Source organism: Odocoileus virginianus, chromosome 13 (assembly GCF_023699985.2).
Source record: "Odocoileus virginianus isolate 20LAN1187 ecotype Illinois chromosome 13, Ovbor_1.2, whole genome shotgun sequence".
Taxonomy (NCBI): Eukaryota; Metazoa; Chordata; class Mammalia; order Artiodactyla; family Cervidae; genus Odocoileus; species Odocoileus virginianus.
In genome coordinates this window covers 32,314,849-32,342,469 of record NC_069686.1, presented here as the reverse complement: position 1 = coordinate 32,342,469, position 27,621 = coordinate 32,314,849, and the positions used below count along the sequence as shown (strand labels likewise).

At 36.8% G+C, this 27,621-nt stretch overlaps 1 long non-coding RNA gene across 1 annotated transcript; it reads right to left on the bottom strand.

Moving 5' to 3' along the window:
* Nucleotides 1-5,271: 5,271 nt before the first annotated feature.
* LOC139038000 (uncharacterized) lies at nucleotides 5,272-27,248 on the bottom strand. Its single transcript, XR_011490902.1, has 3 exons — nucleotides 27,147-27,248; nucleotides 8,907-8,966; nucleotides 5,272-5,528 (listed from the first exon to the last, which is right to left on the bottom strand). It is a non-coding gene; the product is annotated as an uncharacterized lncRNA (long non-coding RNA).
* Nucleotides 27,249-27,621: the final 373 nt, after the last annotated feature.

Genomic DNA, 27,621 nt, shown 5'->3' with positions numbered 1-27,621 from the left:
CGCGAGTGGCAGCCTTACAGTTCAAATAAAGCTGTCTGGATTAGGGGTGAATGCTGTTTTTACATCAATACACTGTCTCTACACTAACCAAAAGTTAGACAAAGGGACATTGGGGCACAGAAAAGTAGGGGAATAGGAATTCATCTGCCATTTGGAGGACAGCAAAGAGATCAGTCTGACTGTAATAAATTATTAAAGTGGGGACTTGTTGGGAACTACTGGCTAGGTAGGACAAGATCAGGCTATTGAAGGCCTTCTTTACTGTTTGACAAAACTGCTGAGAGGCTTCTATAGGCACAAACAGCATTTCCAGTTCCTTCAATCACTTTCAATTGATTTCTAGGCTCAGATAGAAAATGGAAACTGCATTGGTTTAAGAGATGAATGATCCTTAAGTGATGGACTGAGCTAAAAATATCAGCAGAGAAATTCAATTCACAAAGCGCTACTTCACATGACACAGAGCAGGCTATTAGCCCAATTGGTATTTTTAATAGAGTTGCCTTCTGTGACTCGAGTATTGCTTTTCAGAGGTCATTGCCTGAAGAATCAAAATTATTTATTTTTATTTTAAGGCTAAACCAAAAAACTCTGCCTTTGAGAAACTAAGCTTTCATAGGGAAGAGATGCTTTTATTGTTGTTGTTGCTCTCTATCTGCAATAATTTAAGAGCTCTAATTTTGCTTTAGTGCCCTAAAACCAGCATGGGGAAAGCACCGCTAATACACATTGCATTGATTTATTTCTAAAGGGTACATATCCTATTATAGCCTAGCTTTTTGTGGTTGCCAATTGTCTTTGACACAATGAAAACTTCAGCTCATCTAAAGCACTGTCTTTTTTCTCTCTGTGTGTGTAGCCATTAGTGTGTATGTATGTGGTAATACTACTAAAAAGAATTATGATCATCATAAATGGTATTGATTTCTCAAGGAAATAATAATCTGATTTCATTTTTGGGAAGCTGTAATATGTAGCCACGGCTCATAATTTGCTCAGTGACACACTTACTCAGCAGTAAACATTTGTACTCCTGCCAATTATTTGAATTTGTGTGAGGAAAAATGGAAAATCATCCAAGTTTCTGGGGTTTTCCAACTGTTTCTGAATGCTATTTTGGATAAATTAGAAGGTAAATATACTTTCAATAGTTTGAGCTTAAAACTGATGACAGTAGTTAAAAAGAGTGTCAAATAAATATCTTAGGTAAGAATTTACCTCCCCTTGTCAAGATCAGTGAAGGTTTCCTAGCCTATACTATGAAACTAGGGTGATTTTACATTCTTAGCATAATATCAGTCTTAGAATAGGAACATGGCAAATAATTATTGAATAAATGTATTAGTGGAAAAAGAATATGTGAAAATAATAGATGGATCTTCAGTTATATGCATTCATACTGCTAGTATCAATTCTTAACAGGCCTCAGGGTTAGTAAAATTGCTCCTGTTACAATGCTGAAGGACATGCTTTAGCAGCATCCAATTATTACTCAAAGCATATTCCTGATTTTACTCAAGCTTTTGTGCAGATATTGTACAATTGAAATTTTTAAACACACATTTCAGGAAAATATATTTTAATAAAGCTGAGATATTTCTTTTTGTTAGCATGTGTTTTGTGCCCTGCTGTTTTTTTAATTGACATATAATTGCTTTACAGAATTTTCTTGATTTCTGTCAAACCTCTACATGAATCAGCCATAGGTATACATATACCATAACCCTTTTGAACCTTCCTCCCATCTTACTCCCCATCCCACACCTCTAAATTGATACAGAGGCCCTGTTTGACTTTACTGAGCCATACAGCAAATTCCCATTGGCTATCTATTTTAAATATGGTAATATAAGATTCCATGTTACTCTTTCCATATATTTCAACCACTCCTCCCCTCTCCCCATCTCCCTAAGTCTACTCTCTGTGTCTCTTTCTCCATTGCTGCCTTGTAAATAAGTTCTTCAGTACCATTTTTCTAGATTCCGTATATATGCATTCAGTTCAGTTCAGTTCAGTCGCTCAGTCATATCAAACTCTTTGCATCCCCATGGACTGTAGCATGCCAGGCCTCCCTGCCCATCACCAACTGCCAGGGTCTACCTAAACCCATGTCCATTGAATTGGTGATGCCATCTAACCATCTTATCCTCTTTTGTCCCCTTCTTCTCCTGCTCTCAATCTTTCCAAGGATCAGGGTCTTCTCAAATGAGTCAGCTCTTTGCATCAGGTGGCCAAAGTATTGGAGTTTCAGCTTCAACATCAGTCCTTCCAATGAACACCCAGGACTGATTTCCTTTAGGATTGACTGGTTGGATCTCCTTGCAGTCCAAGGGACTCTCAAGAGTCTTCTCCAACACCACAGTTCAAAAGCATAAATTCTTCAGAGCTCAGCTTTCCTTATAGTCCAACTCTCACATCCATACATGACTACTGGAAAATCCATAGCCTTGACTGGATGGACTTTTGTAGACAAAGTAATGTCTCTGCTTTGTAATATGCTGTCTATGTTGGTCATAGGTTTTCTTCCCAGCAGCAAGCCTCTTCTAATTTCATGACTACAGTCACCATCTGCAATGATTTTGGAGCCCCCAAAATAAAGTCAGCCTCTGTTTCCACTGTTTCCCTATCTATTTCCCATGAAATTATGGGACCAGTTGCCATGATCTTAGTTTTTTGAATGTTGAGCTTTAAGCCAACTTTTTCACCCTCTTTCATTTTCATCAAGGGCCTCTTTAGTTCCTCTTCACTTTCTGCCCTTAGGGTGGTGTCATCAGCATATCTGAGGTTATTAATATTTCTCCTGGCAATCTTGATTCCAGATTGTGCTTCCTCTAGCCCAGCATTTCTCCTGATGTACTCTGCATATAAGTTAAATAAGCAGGGTGACAATATACAGCCTTGACATACTCCTTTTTCTATTTGGAACCAGTCTGTTTTTCCAAGCCCAGTTCTACCTGTTGCTTCCTGACCTGCATACAGGTTTCTCAAGAGGCAGGTCATGTGGTCTGGTAGTACCATCTCTTTCAGAATTTTCCACAGTTTATTGTGATCCACACAGTCAAATGCTTTGGCAGTCAGTAAAGCAGAAACAGGTGTTTTTCTGAAATTCTCTTGCCTTTCCAATGATCCAGCGGATATTGGCAATTTGATCTCTGGTTCCTCTGCCTTTTCTAAAACCAGCTTGAACATATGCATGTTCACGGTTCACGTATTGCTGAAGCCTGGCTTGGAGAATTTTGAGCATTACTTTAATAGTGTGAGAGATGAGTGCAATTGTGCAGTAGTTTGAGCATTCTTTGGCATTGCCTTTCTTTGGGATTGGAATGAAAACTGACCTTTTCCAGTACTGTGGCCACTGCTGAGTTTTCCAAATTTGCTAGCATATTGAGTGCAGCACTTTCACAGCATCATCTCTTAGGATTTGAAATAGCTCAACTGGAATTCCATCACCTCCACTAGCTTTGTTCCTAGTGATGCTTCCTAAGGCCCACTTGACTTCACATTCCAGGATGTCTGGCTCTAGGTGAGTGTGAGTGATCACACCATGTATGCATTAGAATATGATAACAGTAGGAAAAGCAACAGAATAAATGTAGAAAAAGTACAATAGATTTTAAAGATTAAAATTTTAAAAAGAGAAAAAAAAGAAAAAGTATAACTCCATAGAACTGCAAAAGCCCAATATAGAGGCAAACGTTTTTAACAATAAAAAATGTGACTGAGGAAAAAAAAAAAGCTTAGATTAGATTCATAGTGCCAGTAAAATTGACAACTATAACAGAGGGGGCAAAAAGGGAAAAAAATAATTAAAAATCCAAAAGAACCTACAGTACAAGTCAAAACATAAGAATAATAAATGTTTTTCTTGAGTCATACTGTCAGAGTCCTTTCCCTCGCTGGGAGTCACAGAGCTCCTCACCACCTTAGGATGCCCTCCAACACTGTGCTGATCTCTGGACCTGCTGTGGGGGCAGCTCAGATTCTAATCTGGTCTTGCTCCTGTGTGTTCTTGCCTCCAATGTCCACAGTTATCACAACTAGTGAGTTTTCTTTTGTGGGAGCTCTCAATGTCCTTTTACATATTCCATAGACACAGAGTCTGCCCATTTGATCGTGTGGATTTAATCTGCAGCTTGTGCAGCTGGTGGGAAGGTTTTGGGTCTTCTTCCTTAGCCACACTGCCCCTGGGTTTCAATTGTGGTTTTGTTTCTACCTCTACATGTGGGTCACCCACTGGGGTTTGCTCTTGAGGCTGCCCTGGAGGACTTGGGTTTGTCCTTGTGAGGGCCAAGTGTGGAAGTGGTGCCGCTATTTGGGTCACAGGGGTTCTGGCAGCACCAGATACTCAGGGGAGTTGGCATCTAGGGCAGCAGGAAATATAGTGCTCTGGAAGGGTATGACAACCAGTATTGGCCAATATGCTCCAGTATTCTTGCCTGGAGAACCCCCCTCCGTGACAGAGAACCCTGGCAGGCCACAGTCTACAGGGTTGCAAGGAGTCAGACGTGACCGTATCGACCCTGAGCACACAGATGCAAGACTTTTTTTGCCTGTGGCAGCTCTGCCCCAGTGAGAGTTGAGCGTGGAGGTGGCATAGCTACTTGGCTTGTCAGGACCCTTGTGGCACCAAGGGTGCAGGGACACGGACTGCCTCCACTGCAGGAGTTATGGCGCTATCAGAGTCTTTTTTCGAGCCTCTTGTAGCTGGCAATCAGAAGGCCTCTTTGGCCAGACTTTCTCTGCAGTTCCACCCCATTTAGGCACTTAGAGTGTTCCCTTGCCTGGGTGCATCTCTGTTGTTTAGGGAGTCAGGCACATAGAGGGGACCCCCTGGCTGGGGTCCTACTCTGTAGATTGGCACGTCGGGCACTTAAAGGGGCACCCTAGGTGGGGCCCTACTCTGTAGTTCAGTGCATCAGGCATTTGATGGGCCAGCCTCTCCATTGTTCAGGTGCCTATGCTGGCATGTGGGAAGAGAGAGGTTATGGTGATGGCTCCACATCTTGCGCATGACTCAGCAGTATCACCTTGCTTCCGTAGCTGCATGGCTTTCACCACTGGCATTTCCCCCCATGATGTCCTCCCTCACATCCCCTTAATCTGCCTCTCCACAGTCACTAGCAGCCCTCACCCTGGGATTGCTCTGAAGTCCTTAAACTCCACCTCCCAGCCACTGTGCCTTCCAGGGGAGCTGTGTCCCTGTCTGGGGTATTATGGCTCTGGCAAGGATTGTCTGATTCTCATTCCATTTAGGCTGCCCCAGATCAACTGTTTCACTCTCAGCCTTAAATGTTTTTCCTCTGACTCAAACAATTGCCCCAATGTAGGGACTGGACCCCTACTTCAGTTCCCCCACCCACTGAGGGCAGGTCCAGTCCTATTAACACTCCTGTTTTCCCACCTCATTCCTTTGTCCTACCGAGTTTTGCGTGGTTCTATATATTCTTTTCTGTGGGTCAGGTACTTCACCCACTCTCAGCTGGTTTTCCACATATACTTCTATGTCTGAAGATGTATTCCTGTTGTATCTGTGGAGAGAGATATGCTCCACCATCTTGTTTTCTATGCCCTGTTATTTAAATTTTTGCTTTGACTCATAGCAATCACATTAACTTAAAACAGTTAATGTATTTGTGTCCCTAGTCTATACTATATTTATTTGTATGTTTGCCTTGTGATTTAAATATTATTTCTATGTGTGTTTTTTTAATTATAAGCTGATTTAGCCAAATCTCACTGTCATATTATTTTGTCTTAAGTTATTCAGTATTTTATTCAAAAGCCCCTTGGGACATAGGTGGAAGCTTGATTTATGAGAGATTCTGTATTATGTAGGTGATTAATTTTAGTCATTTTATGCTTATCTTTTTCTATATTATTCTAATGATACTGAAAATCAGTAGAAAAATCAGAGTCAGAAATATAAAACTCACAGTGAATATTATCATCATATTTATAAGTCCTATTTGATTTTAGTCATAAAATGTTTTGTGTTATGACAGTGGAATTCAGTAGTTAGTAGTACTTAGTTGAAATTTGAGAACCTAAATTGTGGCAGATATCCTGAGAAAGCCCTTCCAATTCAAAATTAATTATAATATGGATTTAATAATAATAACCAAACAAATATACCCAATTCAACACTGTGGAATTAGACATCTTGGTTCAGTCTTTTTATTTTGTAGCTCTATAATGACTACCCATTGGTATGCATGCTGAGGATACTGCCCAGTCTGTTAGAAATACCTTTGTTGACTTTTCTCAGTCTTTCCAAATTCCATATAAAAGTCTCTATGTCTTTGCCTTCAGATGTTTAAAAATGTCATTTATACAGATGAAATGAATGCTGGGTTTTTACAGCTCAAAGACAAGGTTTTTACAGCTCAAAGACTTTTCCTTATATTTGGAATATATAATAATTATGGGTACAAAACTCAGATTAACAAATCGAATACTATTTGTGTGTGGGGGGGTCCTTATAGAACCAAAAGTTTCATCCTCTAGCCTGTTGATCTAAGAATAAGAAACCAGTTCTAAAGGCAGAGCATTTAGTTGGGACCAAAGAATTGCAACTCGGAATATGCAGATTTGGGTCCCCTGACTGCAGGAATAGTGTCCCCTGATTACAGGAGAGGAACTCAGGGTTTTGATGGGTAAAACAGAGGAAGATGAGGTAAGTTGTTTTTAAGAAGAGTTCATTGGTGCAAGATGAGGTGAAGTGTTGATTGGTTAAAGAGGAAAGAAAGCTAGATTTGTATTTCATTGATTGGTCAGGTGATGTGGTCATTAGGTTAAAAGTTCACTTTTATCAGTCCTTTCAACAGGAAATTCTTATTCTTGTTGACTGTTTGGAATGTTGGTAATTAGGTCTCATCACAAGTAAGTTCTTCCAACTGTGCTCTTTGTAATGATAACTTTGGTAGCTTAAGTTCCTGGGGTAGGACAAAGTAGCCACTGCATTAGCATTTTTGTTTGTTTGTTTTTTAAGAACCACCAAGGCTAATACATTAATTAAGAGTTCTCAAAAGCTTAGGTCAATGGATAGTACCCTCTTATTCTTTCAAGGGAAGCACCATTTGCTATTTTTCAGTTTCGTTCCTATGTGATCTTCTTGTATCAGCTACAATACTGCTCAAAGAATTTTCAAAATTTATCAGTGACTCAGTTTTGTTTGAAATACACAGTGTCACATTTCTTTATTCTGTCCTTACCCAATGCTCAAGCTTCTTAAATTCCAAGAGGAGATCTTGGTGTTTAGAGAGTAGTACCCCACCTCTGCCTGCCTGTAGTTTCTGAATTACCAGAAAGTGTGTCAAAATCTGTATTTGCTTTTCAAGACTCATGTCCTTCCTACAGGGCATCTAATCATGTGCATTTTCAATAACTGATATAGCTATTGTAAAATTCTTCAAGCTAGAAAACTAAGTGCTAAGAAGGAACTTAGGTTTTAATAAATTTGTGTTTGCCTCAATAACAGTTGAGCATTAACTTCAGTACCTGCCAGACAGCAGATTCGTAATATATTTGTTCCAGCTTTAGCATTATTGGGAACATAAGTAGAGCAAAGATGTTGAATAGAATTGAAATAAAGGTCAAAAGAAAACCATAACACAAAAATCATAAAATTAATTTCAGATTTAGGTTAGGCACATAAATGCTTAGTTTTGTACATTTTTCACATGCATAATCTTAAATGAAAGAAAGTAATTTTATGTTAATAAAAGAAATGCATATATTTACCTCTACATAGAAGAGAGATAAAAATACTAGTATTAATGGGAAGAACTAACCAGACTTCATGGTGGATCTATTTCTTTAAGCTCTAGCCTTTGTCCTCTACAGCTAATTGCTTTCTGCCCAGTCTTGGTAACAATGCTTGTAGGTACATTAATTATGAAAGGGATTGTGGCTTATAGTTGAAACATACATAATAGATATATTAAAGGTTGTTCTTTAGGATGTTAGTCCACCACCTTCTTGGTTTGATGGTTTTCTTAGTAAAGTCACTATTCCTTGTCCTAGCACCTTGTCTCTCAACTTGTTGGCCTGTCATGGAGGGAGCAGTAGAAGCTTGGACTTAGTTATGCTGGTAAGACACAGTTAAGAACTAAAGTACAACTCCAGGAAATGTATTGACATGAAGAAAATTAAAACATCAGCCAGGAAGCAGTATCAATATGGTCTTTTTCCTTAAAGTACACACTTAAAATTCTATTACTTTGATGGTACTTTTCATAATACTTGATACCCTTTTATTTCTCTCCACATGGGAAAAGTGAATGGCATTTCACATTATTAGCTCTCAGTCTGAATTAATATTTTTCCATTATTTTCTATTATTCTTTTTGCTTTTTATTGCAATGTTTCCATATAGAGTTACATAAGATGCAGTGATATTCTTTGAATAAATACAGCAATCACAAGCTTCTTAAGATAGAAAGGTCTCAACATTACTGCAGGGTATCAGTGCAGACTGCCTTAGAAAATATTTCTCATAAGAATTGATCTACTTTAAGTGATGAGTCTAATCATCCAGGAGGCTCTTCTTCAGGAATCCCATTTATTATTAGGAGGTTAAACTAGTCAGAAATTGGTCTCCTGTAAACTGAACTAATCTTGAAAGAGACTTTCAATCCTATTACTGGTATAGAAGACTTTCTACATTTTTTTTTTTTTTTTGGTCCAATTCTCATCTAGATCTGATCCAGAACTGCAACAGAATCCTTTGTTTCCTTTGAAAAGAATTATCTTCTTTTGGTCAGGGATTTAAGTAGTGTAGAAAGGCAAAAATAAAACTTTAAGTGTTAAATCAATACATTTCTATAAATTAATGACAAAATGCAAGGCACTGGTTGATATTATTTCTTCACAGTTTCTTAGTACACAATTTTTCTAAAAGGACTCACTTTCACTTATATCTCATTTAGTCTTCATGACTGACTCCACTCCCAGTATCATAGGGACACCTGAAAAACAAGGAGAACACGTTTAGATTATCAGCAATCATTGAAATGTTAATCCATCGTATTTATATTGCCCACAATTCAGGAAATAACAATCCACAGTAACCCTGTGGACACTTGTGTGTGATATGGAGGGCATGGGAGTGGAGGTAAAGAAGGGGTGAGATTGAAGAATAAGTCTTTTCTAATATATGCATTTAAAAAAAGATTCAAATATCTATTCTTTTCATTACTGATCTTTCCAGAATCCTGAACAAAATAAAAGGAGCTGTAACCTCACTCTGATTTCTAAGTTTTGATAATCTGTATTGGTGAGATTTATTGCTTTACAAATATATAGTAATAAGAAAAGAAAGTAAATTTTCCCAGTACATTGGGAAAAGTTCCTTATATAAGTGTCTTTCCTAAACAGTTCGCCAAAATTAAAATTAGCTTCCTCTTATTCCATTACACAAAGTTGATTCATATATATTTTAATGGGCTCACACAGATATTCCCATAAAAGTATATTATCCTGTGTTCTCTTGACAATATTACACACACGCACACACGCACACACACTCATACACACATACATAGACATGCTTGGTATTTGGGAGAAAATTAATGCAGGGAGCCCAAAGAGCCTGTTGTTGCTATTTTGGGTATTTCCTTCTGTCCCGATATTAGTGCCAACTCAAAACCACTAGAAAATATTGCAATCCTTTGAGGCAGAGACTCTGTTTTTGTTTTGATTTTCTCAGTACACCTTTCACTAATAACTGTGAAATATTTATAGCAGTATTTTTATTCAGATTAGTTGAGGGGGAAATATTTCTGATAGGACATTTTTTATATAGGCAGCATCACTTTTTACTAAAAACCTTCCTGGAAACTAAGTCATTATATGAACTGCCATGAAAAAAGGAGACTTTTCTTGAAAATGAATATGGTTCTAAATATTTCGGACTAAGGCAGCTCAGACAGTAAAAAATCAACCTGCAATGCAGACCTGGGTTTGATCCCTGGGTTGGGAAGATCTGCTGGAGTAGGAAATGTCAAACCACTCCAGTATTCTTGCCTAGAGAATCTCTTGGACGGTGGAGCCTGGCAGGCTACAGTCCATAGGGTATCAAAGAGTTGGACATGCCTGAAGAAATCTAGCATGCAAATAAGGAATCTAAATTCAGTAAATGAACTTAGATATTGATTTTAAAAGTAATATACACCAGTTCTGTTAAATGAACTGCACAGATTAATATCAACTTCAGTGTACTATAGACAACATCATTTACAATCAAAAACCTCTGTTATGTAATATATGTATCTGAACTAGTGTTATAATATTACTCTAGACAGAATAACCACTCAATATATATCTCTTTTTTAAAAAGTTATTTATTTTAATTGGAGGCTAATTACTTTACAAAATTATAGTGTTTTTTGGCATACATCAACATGAATTAGCCTCGGCCACACATGAGTTCCCCATCCAGAACCCCCCCTCCCACCTCCTTCTCCATCCCAACCCCAGGGTCATCCCAGTGCACCAGTCCTGAGCACCCTGTCTCATGCATCGAACCTGGCCTGATTATCTGCTTCACATATGATAATATACACGTTTCAACACTACCCTCTCAAGTAATCCCACCCTCGCCTTCTCCCACAGAGTCCAAAAGACTGTTCTTTACATCTGTGTCTCTTTTGCTGTCTTGCATATAGGGTCATCGTTACCATATTTACAAATTCCATATATATGCATTGGTATACTGTATTGGTGTTTTACTTTCTGACTTACTTTGCTCTGTATAATAGGCTCCAGTTTTATCCCCCTCATTAGAACTGATTCAAATGCATTCTTCTTAATGGCTGAGTAATATTCCATTGTGTATATGTACCACAGCTTTCTTATCCATTTGTCTGCCGATGGACATCTAGGTTGCTTCCATGTCTTGGCTATTGTAAACTGTGCTGCGATGAACATTGGGATACATATATCTCTTTCAATTCTGGTTTCCTTGGTGTATATGCCCAGCAGTGGGATTGCTGGGTTGTATGGCAGTTCTATTTCCAGTTTTTTAAGGAATCTCCACACTGTTCTCCATAGTGGTTGTACTATTTTGCATTCCCACCAAAGTGTAAGAGGGTCCCTTTTTCTCCACACCCTCTCCAGCATTTATTGTTTGTAGACTTTTGGATAGCAGCCCTTCTGACTGGCATGAGATGGTACCTTATTGTGGTTTCAATTTGCATTTCTATGATAATGAGTGATATTGAGCATCTTTTCATGTGTTTGTTAACCATCTGTATGTCTTCTTTGGAAAAATGTCTGTTTAGTTTTTTGGCCCACTTTTTGATTGGGTCATTTATTTTTCTGGAATTGAGCTGCATGAGCTGCTTGCATATTTTTGAGATTAATTCTTTTTCAGTTGCTTCATTTGCTATTATTTTCTCCCATTCTGAAGGCTGTCTTTTCACATTGCTTACAGTTTCCTTTATTGTGCAAAAGCTTTGAAGTTTAATTAGGTCCCATCTGTTTATTTTTGCTTTTATTTCCATTACTATGGGAGGTGGGTCATAGAGGACTATGCTATGATTTGTGCTATGTCAGAGAGTGTTTTGCCTATGTTTTCCTCTAGGAGTTTTATAGTTTCTGGTCTTACATTTAGATCTTTAATCCATTTTGAGTTTATTTTTGTGTATCATGTTAGAAAGTGTTCTAGTTTCATTCTTTTACAAGTGGTTGACCAGTTTTCCCAGCTCCACTTGTTAAAGAGATTGTATTTTCTCCATTGTATATTTTTGCCTCCTTTGTCAAAGATAATGTGTCCATAGGTGCATGGATTTATATCTGGGCTTTCTGTTTTGTTCCATTGATCTATATTTCTGTCTTTGTGCCAGTACCATACTGTCTTGATGACTGTAGCTTTGTAGTATCGTCTGAAGTCAGGCAGGTTGATTCCTCCAGTTCCATTCTCCTTTCTCAAGGTTGCTTTGGCTATTCGAGGTTTTTTGTATTTCCATACAAATGGTGAAAGAATTTATTGTAAGTCTCTGAAAAATACCGTTGATAGCTTGATAGGGATTGCATTGAACCTATAAATTATTTTGGGTAATATACTCATTTTCACTATATGATTCTTTGGATCCATGAACATTGTGTCTCTCCATCTACGTGTGTCCTCTTTGATTTCTTTCATCAGTGTTTTATAGTTTTCTATATATAGGTCTTTTGTTTCTTTAGGTAGATTTATTCCGAAGTATTTTATTCTTTTCATTGCAATGGTGAATGGTATTGTTTCCTTAATTTCTTTTTCTGTTTTATCATTGTTAGTGTACAGGAATGCAAGGGATTTCTGTGTGTTAACTTCATATCCTGCAACTTTACTATATGCATTGATTAGCTCTAGTAATTTTCTGGTGGTGTCTTTAGGGTTTTCTATGTAGAGGATCATGTCATCTGCAAACAGTGAGAGTTTTACTTCTTTTCCAATCTGGATTCCTATTTTCTTCTTCTGCTCTGATTGCTGTGGCCAAAACTTCCAAAACTATCTTGAATAGTAGTGGTGAGAGTGGGCACCTTTGTCATGTTCCTGACTTTAGGGGTGGTGGTGGTGGTTGGTGGTTTAGTTGCTAAGTCGTGTCCAACTCTTGCGACCCCATGGACTGTAGCCCACCAGGCTCCTCTGTTGATGGGATTCTCCAGGCAAGAATACAGGAGTGGGTTGCCATTTCCTTCTCCAGGGGATCTTCCCAAGCCAGGAATCGAACCCGGGTCTCCTTTATTGCAGGCAGATTCTTTACTGACTGAGCTACGAGGGAAGCCCATGCTTTCAATTTTTCACCATTGAGGATAATGTTTGCTGTGGATTTATCCTATGTGGCTTTTATTATGTTGAGGTATGCTTCTTCTATTCCTGCTTTCTGGAGGGTTTTTATCATAAATGAATGTTGAATTTTATCAAAGGCTTTGTCTGCATCTATTGAGATAATCATATGGTTTTTATCTTTAAATTTGTTAATGTGCTGTATCCCATTGTTAATTTACAGATATTAACGAATCCTTGCATCCCTGGGATTAAAGCCCACTTGGTCATGATGTATGATCTTTTTAATATGTTGTTGGATTCTGTTTGCTAGCATTTTGTTAAGGATTTTTGCATTTATGTTCATCAGTGATATTGGCCTGTAGTTTTCTTTTTGGGGGGCATCTTTGTCTAGGGTGCCCTAGGGTGATGTATTAGGGTGATAGTGGCCTCATAGAATGAGTTTGGAAGTTTATCTTCCTCTGCAATTTTCTGGAAGAGTTTGAGGAGGATAGGTGTTAGCTCTTCTCTAAATTTTTGGTAGAATTCACCTGATAAGTCATCTCGTCCTAGGCTCTTGTTGGAAGATTTTTGATTCCAGTTTCGATTTCTGTGCTTGTGATAGGTCTGCTAAGATTTTCTATTTCTTCCTGGTTCAGTTTTGAAAGGTTATAGTTTTCTAAGAATTTGTCAATTTCTTCCAAGTTGTCCCTTATATTGGCATATAGTTGCTGATAGTAGTCTCTTATGATCCTTTGTATTTCTGTGCTGTCTGTTGTAATTTCTCCATTTTCATTTCTAATTTTGTTGATTTGTTCTTCTCCCTTTTTTTCTTGATGAGTGTGGCTAATGGTCTTAAGGAACGTCTTAATGACCAGGATAACCACAGTGGTGTGGTCACTTACCTAGAGCTGGACTTCCTGGGCTGTGAAGTCAAGTGGGCCTTAGGAAGCATTACTATAACAAAGCTAGTGGAAGTGATGAAATTCCAGTTGAGCTATTTCAAATCCTAAAAGATGATGCTGTTAAAGTGCTGTACTCATTATGCCAGCAAATTTGGAAAACTCAACAGTGGATACAGGACAGGAAAAGATCAGTTTTCATTCCAATCCCAAATAAGGACAATGCTAAAAAATGTTCCAACTACAGTACAATTGCCCTCATTTCACATGCCATTAAAGTTATGCTTAAATCCTACAAGCTAGCCTTCAGCAATTTGTAAATTGAGAACTTCCAGATGTTCAAGCTGAGTTTAAAAGAGACAGAAACCAGAGATCAAATTGCCAACATCTGTTTGATCATAGAGAAAGCAAGGGAATTCCAGAAAAACATCTATTTCTGCTTCATTGACTACACTAAAGCCTTTGTGGGGATCACAACAAACTCTGGAAAATCATTTAAGGGATGAGAATACCAGATCTTCTTAACTGTCTTCTGAGAAACCTGTATGCAGGTCAAGAAGAAACAGTTAGAACAGGACATGGTTCAAAATTGGGAAAAGAGTATGACAAGGCTGTATATTGTCACCTTGCTTATCTAACTTATATGCAGTGTACGTCATATGAAATGCTGGATAACTCACAAGCTAGAATCAAGACCTCTGGGAGAAATATCAACAACCTCAGATATGCAGATGATACCACTCTAATGGCAGAAAGTGAAAAGGAACTAAAGAGCCTCTTGATGAAGTTGAAAGAGGACAGTAAAAATGTTGGTGTAAAACTCGACATCATAAAATTAAAGATCATGGCATCCAGTCTCATCACTTCATGGCAAATAGAAGGGGAAACTGTGGAAGTGGTACAGATTTTCTCTTCTTGGGCTCCAAAATCTCTGTGGACTGTGACTGCACTCATGAAATTAAAGGATACTTTCTCTCTGAAGCAAAGCTATGACAAAATTAGACAGCATATTAAAAAGCAGAGACATCACTTTCCTGACAAAAATCTATATAGTTTAAGCTATGGTTTTTGCAGTAGTTATGTATGGATGTGAGAATTGAACCATAAAAAGGCTGAGCACCGAAGAATTGATGCTTTTGAACTGTAGTGTTGAAGAAGACTCTTGAGAGTCCCCTGGACTGCAAGGAGTTCAAACCAGTCAATCCTAAAAGTAAATCAACCCTGAGTACCCATTGGAAGGACTATTGCTAAATCCGAAGCTCCAATGCTCTGCCACCTGATGGGAAGAACTGACTCATTGGAAAAGACCCTGATTCTGGGAAAGATTGAAGGCAAAGAAGAAGAGACAGCAGAGGATGGATGATTAGAAAGTATCACTGACTCAATGGACATGAATTTGAGCAGACAGTGAAGGACAGGGGAGCCTGGCATGCTGCAGTCTGTGGGGTTGCAGAGTAGGATCTGACTTAATGACTGAACAAAAACAAACGTATGTATGTATGTATTTTGGCTGTGCTGGGTCTTCATTGCTGCATGCAGGTCTTTTCTATTTTCAGTGCTTGGACATCTCATTTCAGTGGCTTCTCTTGTTGCAGAGCACAGGCTTTAGGGCAGACGGGCTTCAGTAGCTGTGGTGTGTGGACTCTGTATTTGTGGCACATCAATTTAGTTGCCCAGTGGCATATGGAATCTTCCCAGACTAGGGTTGAACTCATGTCCCCTGCATGGCATGGGAATGCTTAACCCTGGACCAACAGGGAAGTCTTGCAAACCTTTCTTTACCAACTGAGAGCAGATCTGCTGGCAGAAATGTTCCCTTAGCTTGATTTTCTCAAAGAATATCTTTTTGTCATTTCATTCATGAAATTCAGTTTCACTGAATATAGAATATTGTATCAAAAACTCCTTTTATTTTTAGCAGTTTTCAAATATTGTATCACTTCTTTCAGGCCTCCATAGTTTTGCAATGGAAATCCATAATCACTCAAATTACAGTTCCTGTGTAGCAGCGTTCTCAGTTCTGCAGTTTTAATATTTTGGATCAGATAATTCTTTATTGTATGTGTGTGTGTGTGTTATGTGTGAATGGTGAGGTAGAGAAGAATGGGGGCCTGTGCATTGTAAGATGTTAAATGGCATTTCTATCAAATAGGTGATTTAGAGTTGTGGGAGATGAATGATAACCATCTTGCTTTACTGTGAAGAGGTTGGACTGTGTTTAAAATCAGAATCTAAAGAACTCTAGTTAAATATATATCACATTTCCTCTCTTGGAATAAGCTGAGTCCACAAAAGGCTCTAGAAAACCATCCTGTCACCATTAATGTTCCTTTAATCTGTCAGAAGGTGCCTCAAAATAAATAAGTTTTTTGAGAGAGGATGGGGAATCAATAAGACTTTCCAGATGTTTTATTTGAGCCATAAAAAATCCACATGAAGGTGCCAGGCTCTTTAAATGTTAGGAGTTCTGTTGCCTCCTTAAGACAATCCACAGGAACTTTCCTGCAGCTGTCTCTGTCTCTACCCTGGTGCTTAATCTGGGGTTGGAGAGTCGTGTGAACCCTTCAAGTTCTCATTCTACAAAATCAAATCAAAGTGAAATTAAGAAAGCATTGGAAAAAGTATTCCAGAAAAATATTTGCAGCAAAAGCAGCTGATAAATTCTCTGTGTTCATTCAGCTAACTTCCTTTGGGGTAACACATCTATTATTTGATTACTGTTTATTCAAACAAATATAACTTTAAACATGCTTGACATTTTCCAAGTGTAGATAACATATGAGGTGAACTTTCAGTCACATTTATATTTTTCAGTTTCCCTTGTATTAAACATTTGACTCTAAGCAGATCATGTTTAAGAGCAAAGAGAGATTTTCTCACAATGGGCTCCTTTTCTGTACTTTTTTTGTTTACTTTACTGTAAATGGAAAAAACAAACAGAAGTCTAGTGTCAATATGAGCATAATTTAAACTATGATAAAAATTTCAAAGTCAATAATGTTATATTGTCTAAACATAATCCATAAACTCTACTAATATATATGTTTACAGCTATAGAATATTTATTATCAGTGTATTATAGAATTTTTTCATTGTTTGCTATTGTTAGTACATAGTGAGATTTTAATTTATTATCATGTCCCCTAGGAATCACCAGATAGGGATCAAGGACAAGTAGCACAGTGCCTGACATATAATAGACACTAAATAAATGTCAAACCTACATTAATATGAATCAGTTAACTGGAGGATTATATTGACATCAGCAAAAATAAGTTTAGAAATAACAGCTCATATACATTTATGAAAGCATCCTCTCCTGCTTGTTGCTGTGTCACATTAGCTTTGATGGATACTGAGAGGAAAATTATTTGAGGTTATAAGCACTACAGCTGAATTGTTACATGAATTACTCTGAAATTTCTCTATCACTGATTTAAAATTTGACTTTTATGAAAGCAAGTTTAGATAAAGACAGTTCAGATAAAGACAGAATTACTTGTACTCAATTCAGGGGGAGAATTCTTGGAGAAACAAATATGCTATAGTGAATTAGCAGGAAAGTCTGTTAAATTGTTAATTATTAATAAATCAGTTTATTTAGCAAATGTGTTGAAAAATCTTCATATGCTTTAGACAAATAAGATATAACTTTCCCTAGAGGAGCCTGACAGCTGTCAGGTAATTAAACATATAACAGCAATTAATGGGATAAACACTGAAGAAACAATGAATAAAATGAGCCATTTTCATTTCAAAAGTCATGAAAAATCTTACAAATATAAACTTTCCAACAGGGTCTTAAGTGAGATACAGAAGTTTTCTAGGAATTATGGTAAGGGAGGAAAATATGGAGTTCATTCCAGGTAATATGTCAAAGAAACATGACACATTTGGGATATCACAAGTTGTTCAATGTATTCAAAGGATAAACTGCAGGAGGGGAACAGAGAGAGAAACAGGAATGACCCAAATCATGAAGACTTGATGATATGCCACACGGGGGGAAAAAAAAAAAAGAAAACTCCTATAGCTTCATAAAGGTAATTCTCAGATATTTATCTGTAGGTTTGGACTCTGTCTTGATTTTCAGGTACATGTTTTCAATGGCTTTCCAAGCATACATTTCAACTGGAACTCATTCTCTCTCTCTCTCTCTTCTAAACCAGATTCTTCCAAATCATAAACCAACCCACATGACCACAATTGAATATTGTAATGGATAAGGCTCTTATCATAAACATTCGTGTATTCGTGTATGCATTCAATTCAGCTGCTCAGTCGTGTCCGACTCTTTGCGACCCCACAGACTGCAGCACACCATGCTTCCCTATCACCAGCTCCCAGAACTTGCTCAAACTTATGTCCACTGAGTCTGTGATGACATCCAACCATCTCATCCACTGTCGTCCCCTTCTCCGCCTGCCTTCAAGCTTTCCCAGAATCAGGGTCTTTTCCAATGAGTCAGTTCTTTGCATCAGGTGGCCAAAGCATTGGAACTTCAGCTTTAGCATCAGTTCTTCCAATGAATATTCCAGACAAATTTCCTTTAGGATTGACTGGTTTGATCTCCTTGCAGGCCAAGGGACTCTCAAGAGTCTTCTCCAACACCACAGTTCAAAAGCATCAGCTCTTTGGTGCTCAGCTTTCTTTATAGTCCAAATCTCACATCTATACATGACTACTGGGAAAACCATAGCTTTGACTAGATGGACCTTTGTCAGCAAAATAATGTCCCTGCTTTTAATATGCTGTCTAGGTTGGTCATAGCTTTTCTTCCAAGGAGCAAGCGTCTTTTAATTTCATGGCTGCAGTCACCATCTGCAGTGATTTTGGAGAGTCCCCCCACCTCCAAATTAAAGTCTCTCACTGTTTTCCCACCTGTTTGCCATGAAGTGATGGGACCATGATCTTAGTTGTTTGAATGTTGAGCTTTAAGCCAACTTTTTCACTCTCCTCTTTCACCTTCATCAAGAGGCTCTTTAGTTCTTCTTCACTTTCTGCCATAAGGGTGTTGCCATCTGCATATCTGAGGTTATTGATATTTCTTCTGGCAATCTTGATTCCAGCTTGTGCTTCATTCAGCCTGGCATTTTGCACGATGTACCCTGCATATAAGTTAATAAACAGGGTGGCAATATATGCTCTTGACAGACTCCTTTCCCAAATTGGAACCAGGTATGCATTAGTAGCCAATTTTGTTGTTATTTTCAAGTATTCCAGCTTCAAAAAAAATATTTCACAACATAATTTTCATACAATGCTGGGTTTGAAAATCTGTGGGAGAGAAATACTAGGGAGACTGTGGTGATAACATATTGGATCAGGAAGGCATTTCTCCCTAGCAATGGTAAGGTTTATTCTAGGCAATGAGTTTTAATTTTAGAAAAAGGAAACTGGTTACATCCTTTCATAGAAGCTTTGGTGGGTTGTTCCAAATCTAAAGTTTCCAAGTATCTGAATTCTTCTCCTTCCTTGAAACCTGGGCAAACTTCTCCAATAAAAAGCAAGTAAGCAAGACAAATAAGGGGCAGTTGTAAACTTAGCCTGCGTTACAATGGATTTAGGGCAATTTCAATTATATTCAGAAACTGAATTATGAACCATAAGAGCATGTTGGCATTCTGCTTCTATTGAACAGTGCCACTGTGATGCTAACGTATTTTCCAACATAAAAGTTTTGCCCTAAAAATTTAGATAACTTTTATCATCAGATAGATCAGAGGGAAGAGATTATCCCTCATTTTGGGTAATCCATGCTGAGAGGAAAATAGACAAACTCACCATGTCTTGTGTGATAGAGTCATGAATTTTCATCTTTGCACTTTCAATGTGGGAAAGTAGTGTAAATTTTTTTGGGGAATAATAACTGTATAAGAAAATTTTATTTTCCTGAATATATTTTGAAGACAAGAATCTGATTACTTCCAAAAAGTTTAAAATGCTAAAATTGAAAAAATACATATGAAATAGGTTTTAGTGGCATATGTTGTGTTTTCTTACAGTTCAAGGTATATTTTAAGTGATAAAAAGTAACTAAATTAAATGTTTTCAGAATTTTCAATGTTTGTTTCACTCCATAACATGTTTAAAGCTAACTAGTATATTCTTTTATATACTAAGTATCTATAGAATATTCTGCATGTTCCAGATACTTTATGTCACAGAATAATGATTTTATGAAGTGAGCAAGAGATTTTCAATATTTAGATTTTTTATAGGTTTTGCTTTTCATGAAGCCAGAATAATATTTTTGTGTAAATTGTAAGTGTACGTTTTCCTTATGATTATTGTATTATTCAGAGAAGGCAACGGCACCCCACTCCAGCACTCTTGTCTGGAAAATCCCATGGATGGAGGAGCCTGGTTGGCTTCAGTTCATGGGGTCGCTAAGAGTTGAGCACGACTGAGCGACTTCACTTTCACTTTTCACTTTCATGCATTGGAGAAGGAAATGGCAACCCACTCCAGTGTTCTTTCCTGGAGAATCCCAGGGACGGGGGAGCTTGGTGGGCAGACATCTATGGGGTCACAGGTAGTCAGACATGACTAAAGTGACTTAGCAGCAGCAGCAGCAGTGTATTATTGCTAATTATTTAAAGTTAGCATAAGTATTACTATTTTGATGAATTTTTTCCACATTAGGTATAATTTGAGTTGAATGATAAATCATTATTTTGATTGTATTTAGTTTTGAATCCCAGCCTTTATTAAATAAACTATGGGCATAATTTACTTTCTTTCTATTAAATCGTTATTTTCTACGTCATGAAGTCTATGGTCACCAAAGCCACAACAGTGTTATCTTTATAAGATTTTTTTGTCATTTCACATAAACAATATCTGCTTAAACTATTACTAGGTGAGTAATGACTTTTGTTCACTCTTACCCCTAATGCTCCTTGTATGTAATGTTGATTTATCTTAGTTTGATTTATCATTTTTATTATTGCTGATTAATTGTTTTTATTATTTTATAGTTATGCTGTCTCATCAGTACAACTGAATTATCAAATGCAATGATGGTATTGAGTATGAATTGTTATCTTGGTAATTGTAAGTGCACATTTTCACATTTAGCTAGAAAATACCAAGCATGGTCTTAATATGGTACTTAAAAGAGCTATTATTATATCTCTATCTAACTATAGTAAACTTAAAGTTATACAATATTTTACATATATCAGCATGTTTGATATTAAAAAATTACCTTATTATGAATTATAGAACAATAGTGCTCTTATTCCTGTGTTAATAATCAGCAAAAGAATTAACAAGAAGACTGAGTGACTTGCTTGTTCATCTATTAATGAACAAGTCAGAGAGAGTCAGTTTTAACAAAGCTAAAATAAGAGCTCATAGGGCCACACTGCTAAGGAAACTTAAATAAATTTACAGATTGGAAGAAAACTAGGCAGTGTACACTTTTAAGAACTAGAGAGCATCTAGTTACTCCCCTTCTGAAAGATAACATTTACTCAGTTCTGAAAAATTATTGTCATGTCACTCCATTGTTATTGGATATATCTGTTTGTTCTGAGATGCTAGATATTTGGATTTTAATATGAAATGCCCTGACTGTTAGTTATTGGCTCAAATACCATTAAGACCTATGTAAGACACATGAACCTTACCCACCCAGAGGTAGATGATCTCTGTAGACTCTGAGAAGTGCTCCATTGGAATAAGGTTGCTATGCTATCACAAGAACAAGTGAGGGTTTCCAACCAGTCAGCAGACAGATTGTAGGGGTGACATCCCAGAAGAGACAAAGCTGAGCTGCCTTTAAGCAATAAGAGTAGTTTAATTAGGGGAAAAGAAAATGAACGATCATTCCTGAGAGAGAGAACTACAATTGTAGAACGACAAAAGTAGAAAGATTATGATATTCAAAAAGTCTAGAACTTGGAGACTTAAAGCCCTGAGTACAGTTAGCAACAACAAGAGGTGATCAGGAACAGAGGCTTTCATTGTTTATCCTGTACATGCTAGGCCTCAGCATGTGTAAAGCCAGCTGTCTGAGGCATTCTCTGATTCATAGGAGGCCATATTCCATTCACTCAGCCCTGACTCTGAGTCTGTCAGGCTGAGCCTCTGAACAAAGGGAACCAATTTAGAAGACTTATGACCTTTTTGGATTTTTGTATATAGCCTTTCTGGATCTCTGGAAAATTAATAGATCCTGTGTCCTTTTATTAAAATACTTAGTTGGAAATTATGACCATATAGATTTGCTAGGGAATTATGAGTATACTGACCATACACAGAAACTCTAAGACTTGAAAATAAATAGCACAATAAGAAGAATGTAAATGTGCATATGATGGAGAAAGTAATATGTGACCACAGTAAAAAAAGAAAAGTGTATTGTAAGTAATAAGCCGAAAGGAATATTTTCTACCATATAGTCCTAAAAAACTAAAGATGTAACTTACTTTACATAACTACTATATTCATGAAATCTTGACAGCTAATTAAATTTCGATTAAATCATATTATGGATAGACTTAGGTTGGTACTACAAAACTTATGAGTGAGTCCACTTCTAAAACAACTCCATTTAAAACTTTGATAGTTAATCCTTACTCATTTGGTTTAATTAGTTTTAATTAATTAACTAATTAGTGTATAATTACTGCATGGACTTCAAAAAATTCTTCTTAGAAGATTCATGTACATTTTACTCAAGAATTAAGCTATTTGACTTTTAGTGGTATATTTTTCTAATGAACAGAAAAATTATAACACTCCAGGAGAAAACGGGTATTCAAAATGTACCTACTAAATTATTTAATTGTTAGCTTAAATTAATTTTCTAGATGACTATAGGGCATTTTTCTAATTTATAAGGTAAGAAATCAAGGACTAGGGAAAGCAAGCAATTGACTCAATATTAAGCATCAGAGTGTTTTTATACTGGTCTGACTTAAAGATAATGCTTTCAGATCATTTTGTGGAGTAGCTCATTGGTAGAAATAAGCATTTGTGCCCTTAGAAAGAAACGCACTTTTAACATGGTGTGATTTTTCAACTTCTTTTGAAACTATTTATCTTCATTTTGAGTTACTTCTGACAGAATTGAGCTCTTTCTTTCTGCTGAATTTGAAATGCTGAATTGATATCATAACTACAGCAATATTCTGTGTGTGGCGGGTGTCTAACAATATATGTAATAACTTCTAATGTTACTAAAAATATGTTAAAAATAAACACATGGGTGACTCTTAAGATAATGCTGCTCAACTCTGCCTGTTATTATAAAAATAAACCCTTGCCCAGGCACCACTCCAGACATTTACATCCAATACCTGAAAAAAAGAACCCAGGAATCAGAAGTTTTAATTGTCTTGATGATTTAATGTATCAGCCAAAATTGAGAACATCTACTTTTCCATCTGAGTCTGAGTAATATTGTCCAAAAACTTACATGAGATAATAATGTAGGCAATTGGTAATTTCATTAAAAAAAATTTTTTTTTGAGAACTCATTGTGTTGTGCAACAGTAAATTGAAATTTGATGGAGTTGTCATTTGTTATAATCTATTGGGTTACTAGAGTCCCCTGAAGGGGAAAATATTTCAAATTGTGTTACTTATCCATCCAGTATATGACTTTCCAAATGACTTAATGAAATTTTGTCATTTTAAAGCAAATTAAGTGACAGACAATTCATTTCATTATGATATAAAGACATTTTCAATTGTTTAAATGGTAAGTATGTATAGTTAAATGAATTCTTTCTAGCTTTTTAATACATTTATAATATGAATCTGATATAATACAAATATATTTTATTTTATAACATTATTTCAAAAACATTAATTTTAATGGGCAGTTGAGTGATCTGTTGTTAAAAATGCATATGTACTTACAAACAGAATTTTAAAAAATGATGTATGAGGAACAATCTCATTTTCTCCCTGCAGGGAAAGTAACATCTTCATGTGAAAATACACAAATGAATTAGGAAAAACAAATATAATTAAAAGAGAAAAAAATGACCAGATCAGATCTGTAATAAATGGAGATCTGTAATAAATAGATCTGAAATCAGAATGTGGGTTAAAAAAAAGATAGAGATTTGGAATCTTTATTAGCTTGCCCACACAATTTATACAAATGTAGATAAAGCATATTTGGAACTCACAAAATAAATAATTTTTATTCTTATTTCTGCATTTAAAATTTCCTAAATAGAGTTTAACTTCAATTTTATGATGCAATATTTAATATCTATATAGTTTGCCATTAATATTTTCCAAAATTCAGTAAGAGATATAATTTAAAACTTAATGATTTACAGCCTCTGATATTCTAATAATAGAACAAGGTTCACAGATTCAGTTTTTATGATTATTTCAATGCATAAAATTCAATATCAAACCTCTGATTAGCTGAATACATTTTGTAAAAATAATGTATTTATTAAATACTATATTTTACTCTAATATCATACATTATTAACATATTTCTCCTGAGTTATTTATATATATTATTTACTATTTGCCATGATTGCTGTATATATTTTTCCATGAATCATAGATTTTAAAAATGGGAGATAGGCATTTTTGCTTTGGAAAAGTCAAATAAACTTATTATTTTCTTATTAAAATGGTAACATTTTAGAGACATGTACTAAATATTCTATAGGAGATTGATTTTAAAGATTTGACTGTTAATGAGAGATTGACATTTTCATGGAAGAATATGAATTTTCTAGCATTTTCAGTCAAAACATCCGGTTAAACAATAGCCCATGGATAAGAGACCATTTGTAGAAGTCAAGGAGTTTAGCAGAGAAACTCCAGCACAACTTTGGGGTAAGAAAAAGATCCAAGATTGGATGCAAATTGAAGAGAATAAGAGGAACTAGTTCACGTTACCTGAGTCACCCGTCACCCATAGTGACACGGCTCAGTGCCAAGAGAGACCTCCTTGACCTGTGGTTTTACTTGCAGGGGCAGGTAAGAGAGTATGAGTGAGTGCCTGGCTTTCCCAGCTGAGTGGGACAATGCCAAGGAGACCAACTTTTTTCTCACACTACCCAGAAAAATCGAGGTGTGCTACAGGGCACAGCTAGGAGAACACTAGAACAGGCTCTTGATGGGCGTCAAAGGAATGCTAATCCTACTAGCTGTGTAAAACACTTCACAAGGAAGCCTGCCCACAAGTCACAAAGGAGCTTTTTGCCTACAGATTCCCCCAAGTGATCCATAGGAACCCTCAATATACCATGTGCCTTACCCACATATTCCACCACCTCATGGTAAGTTCCCCATATGTGCTGCCAACAGGAATGAGAGAGCCTTTACAGATGACTAGTGAGCATGTGTAGAAAGCTGGCCTGATTCTGCAGAATTAAGAGAAACCACACACACATTTGATTGAGCATTTAGCAGGTAGCAAAATGAAGAACGTCAGCACCCAGGATGGCCTTGAAGAATTGAGAGAAGGCATGCAATCTTAAGAACTTCTTCAAAGAAGGAAAAAGAAATAGGAGCAAGCGAATCCATTAAAAAGATCTGAGAAAGCCTCAGTAGTCTAACAGGGCTGATGAAAGGCATTTCTTTAACAAAGCCTTTCAGTAAAGACTAAAGGTGGTGACTGCTTCTTTACATGTAATAAAAAGCAGTGAATGTCTTCAAGGAGCATGAAAAATCAAAGAAATATGACACCACCAAAGATACATAGTAATTTTCTATTAATTGACCCCGAGAAAATGAAGATTTGGTATTTGCCCCAAAATAAGTCAATGTTATTTCAAGGAAACTCAGTGAGATAGGAAACACCACAGGAAACCTTTAGGTAAAATCAAGAAAGCAATATATGAACAAAATGAGAAGCTGAACAAGAGATGGGAATCATGAAAAATAACCAAACCAAAATTGTGGAATCAAAGAATACAGCTAATGAAATTTAAAAATACAGTAGAAGTCTTCTGTGGTTGTCCAGTGGTTAAGAATCTGCCTGCCACTGCAGGGGTCATGGGTTGAGTCCCTGGTCTGGGAAGATTCCACAATCCACAGGGCAACTAAGCCCATGTGCCACAACTCTTGACCAAGCTCTAGAGCCTGAGAACTGCAACTATGAGCCCATGCACCTCAACTACTAAAGCTTCTGTGCTCTAGAGTCAGCACACAGCTACTGAAGCTCATGTGTTGAGAGCCAGTGCTGTGCAACAAGAGACGTCACCAAAAAGAAACCCATGAGCCAAACTAGAGTAGCCCCTGCTGATTGCAACTAGAGAAAAGCCTGAGCATGACAGTGAGATTCAGTACAGCCAAAGATAAATAATGAAACAAATAAATAAGTACTTTATATTAAAAATACAGTGGAAAGCACAAACAACAGATGCAATCAAATAGTAGAAAATTTCTGTGAAGTAGAAGACAGGCCCTTGGAGATTATCCAATCATAGGAGAACAAGCAGAAAAACAAAAAAGAGTGAAAGCTGGTTAGGAAAACCTGTATGAAATATGGGATACCATTAAGTGAAATAGTCTATGCATTATTGGCGACCTGGAAGAAGAAAAGAGAAAAAGAAAGGCCAGAAAAGATGTTTAAAGAAATAATGGCTGAGAACTTTCCAAATCTGGGGAAAGACTTAGATGTCTAAGTTCATGAAACTCATAGATCCACAAACAGCTTCAACCCAAAGCAGTCTCCTCTAAGGCACATCATAATAAAATTGTCTATAATCAAAGACAAAAATAAATAAAATTGTCTAAAATCAAAGACAAAAATAGAATTCTAAAAGCAGTGATACAAAAAACAAAAACGAGAGACTCCACAAGGCTTGAAGCCAGATCGAATATATTCTTTGCAGCCAATGATGGAAAAGCTCTATACAGTCAGAAAAAACAAGACTGGGAGCTGACTGTAGCTCAGATCATGAACTCCGTATTGCCAAATTCAGACTTAAATTGAAGAAAGTAGGGAAAACCACTAGACCATTCAGACATGACCTAAATCAAATCCCTTATGATTATACAGTGGAAGTGACAAATAGATTCAAGGGATTAGATCTGATAGACAGAGTGCCTGAAGAACTATGGACAGGGGTTCATGACATTGTACAGGAGGCAGTGATCAAAACCATCCCCAAAAAAAGAAATGTAAAAATGCAAAATGGTTGTCTGAGGAGGCCTTACAAATAGCTGGAAAAAGAAGGGAAGCTAAAGGCAAAGGAGAAAATGAAATATATACCCATTTGAATTCAGAGTCCCAAAAAATAGCAAGCAGAGATAAGAAAAGCTTCCTCAGTGATCAGTGCAAAGAAATAGAGGAAAACAACAGAATGGGAAATACTAGAGATCTCTTCAAGAGAATTGAAGATGTCAAGGGAACATTTCATGCAAAGAAGGGCACAATAAAGGACAGAAATGGTATGGACCTAACAGAAGCAGAAGATATTAAGACGAGGTGGCAAGAATACACAGAACTGTACAAAAAAGATCTTCATGACCCAGAATTTCATGATAGTGTGATCACTCACCTAGAGCCAGACATCCTGGAATGTGAAATCAAGTGGGCTTTAGGAAGCATCACTAGGAACAAAGCTAGTGGATGTGATGGAATTCCAGTTGAGCTATCCCAAAGAAGGGCAACGCCAAAGAATGTTCAAACTACCTCACAATTGCACTCATCTTACACACTAGTAAAGTGATGTTCAAAATTCTACAAGCCAGGTTTCAACAGTATGTGAACTGTGAACTTCCAGATGTTTAAAGGATTTAGAAAAGCCAGAGGAACCAGAAATCAAATTGCCAACATCCATTGGATCATATAAAAAGCAAGAGAGTTCCAGATAAACATTTACTTCTGCTTTATTTGTTATGCCAAAGACTTTGACTATGTAGATCACAACAAACTGTGGAAAATTCTCCAAGACATGGAAATACCAGACCACATTACCTGCCTCCTGAGAAATCTGTATGCAGGTCAAAAACAACTTAGAACTGGACTTGGAA